The sequence below is a fragment of the Sus scrofa genome, chromosome 1 (genome assembly GCF_054392235.1).
Source record: "Sus scrofa isolate SSC_HxYL_T2T_F1_AM1 chromosome 1, Sscrofa_HxYL_maternal_Yorkshire_Landrace_v2.0, whole genome shotgun sequence".
NCBI classification, from domain to species: domain Eukaryota; kingdom Metazoa; phylum Chordata; class Mammalia; order Artiodactyla; family Suidae; genus Sus; species Sus scrofa.
Window position 1 is genome coordinate 99322976 of NC_139383.1, and position 2219 is coordinate 99325194.

Sequence of the window (2219 nt, forward strand, 5' to 3'; positions counted from 1 at the left end):
CTATTTACCTTTTGCTTCCCAGAAAATCCACCTGCCCCACAGTTTCTTCTTTACATTTTTTACTTCTGCATTTCTCAGTGTATAAATCATGGGGTTTAACATAGGGGTGATGATGGTATAAAACAAAGCCACCATCTTATCCTCTGAAAAGGTAGTTTCAGGACACATATACATGAATGTACAGGGACCAAAAAAGATGATGACCACAGCAATGTGGGAGCCTCAGGTGGAAAGAGCTTTGTGCCTGCCTTCTGCTGACGGCTTTCTCAGGTACACCAGGATAAAGATGTAGGAGATTATCAAGATAACAAAGCTCACCAGAGTGATGATACCACTGTTGGCTATCACAACAACACCAACGACGTATGTGTCTGCGCAGGCAAGTTTCAGCAGAGGGTGAATATCACAGAAGTAGTGATCGATCTCATTGGGCCCACAGAAGGGTAGTTGGACTACTAGAGCCACTTGGATAATTGAGTGCAAGAACCCACCTAACCAGGTCCCCAGCAACATTTTATTGCATCTCTCTCTGTCCATGATGGTCATATAGTGTAGGGGTTTACAGATAGCCACATAACGATCATAGGCCATTACAGTAAGGATGAAGATCTCAGTGCAACCCAAGAAGTGTGCTGCAAAGAGCTGCAACATGCACCCATCATAGGAGATCGTTTTGGTCTTGGCCAATAAGTCAACAATCATCTTAGGAGCTATGACTGAAGAGTAACAAACGTCCACAAAAGACAGGTAGTTGAGAAAGAAATACATTGGGGACTTGAAAAGTTTGCCCACATAAACTGTGAGCATGATGAGCAGGTTTCCCAGAAGGATGACAGAGGAGAAGAAAGAAAACACCATGAAACACACTTTCTCAACCTTGAGGTTCTGAGAAAGACCCCAGAAAACAAATTCAGTTACATCATTTATCTTCTCCATGGAGTTACTCTAGAAGGCCAAATTCCCAAGGGATCATTAACTTATGTGAAAGAAAAATATAACAAAGACCACCAACATTTATGTATAACTCAAAACAAATGAAATGAATCAGCAGAATAGTTAAAAATGGAGAAAAAAATAAAAGGTGCTTCCAGCAGGTTGACTTGTATAACAAAAAAATTGAAATCCATATTCTGATCATCTTACTTCAGAATGATAGTCTAGTCATTTACATCTGATGAGGAAACAGAGTCTAGAGAAATAAACTCCTCTAAGCACACACCTAACCCTGAGTTCACCTCCCTCGTCTTTCATTAAGGTTCTTTCCTTTGTTTCTAACAATTTACTTCTTTCTAATCCTTCAAAGGCACTCAACCTAAATTTGAGATACCTTTTGAGTTGGAGGATATGGTAATGTCTATATTTTGAAAAAATGATCTTATTCTCATAAAATTTTAAAATGATAATTTCTGTTTAGTTATTACTAAATACTGTCTATATTCGAGCCTATCTTACACTTAACCTACTGTTTTGTACTTCCCACTCCCTGAGATCTGCAGTGCCCTTCACCACTGCTCCCCACTGGCAACCACTAATTTGTTCTCTAGATTTTTGTTATATTTTCTGGTTTGTTTATTTTTCATATTTCACATATAAGTGATACTGTATTTGTTTTTCTCTAACTTTTAAAATTTAGCATCTTATTTTGTATGCAGAAGTCAAAACACTCCTGACATTTTCCCTTCTGAATACTGCCATGAGGTTTCAATTAGTTGGGACTTGATAACCATGCAGATGCTTCTCCTTTGAAAACTCTGATCTTTGCATGCATGAATTTTTGATACCCTATTTAATATAAAGATTTTGTGGTCAAGAAGTGGTGTGGAGTAGCAGAAGGTAAATCAAAATTATACAAATCTGGATTCTTAGATATGGTTGCTGTATCTCTAAATAAATCCTTTAGCTTCCTTGGGGCTTCTGTTATTCCATTTGCAAAATAAGAAAGTTTATATAATATTATCTGCTATTTCTACTATGGAATCATAAATTCTTTGAGTTTGGAAAACCATCAGACTCTGAAAAGGAGGCAGAAACAAAGGAAGTGAAAGCAATAAAAAAAACCTGCTGGAGATACACCAGGAGCTGTTGGATCTGCAATGAAAGAAAGGGAAATTTCATCTTCAAACTGTGTTTCAGGATTCCCCAGGAATTGCTTTGCCTTGGTATTTTAAACATTCCACATTAGACTCTTGCTTTTTTTTTTTTTTTTCTTTTGGACGGCA

General features: G+C 37.4%; 1 pseudogene; it reads right to left on the bottom strand.

The window, feature by feature from the left end:
* Window positions 1-936, bottom strand: LOC110258904 (olfactory receptor 4S2-like; annotated as a pseudogene).
* Window positions 937-2219: the final 1283 nt, after the last annotated feature.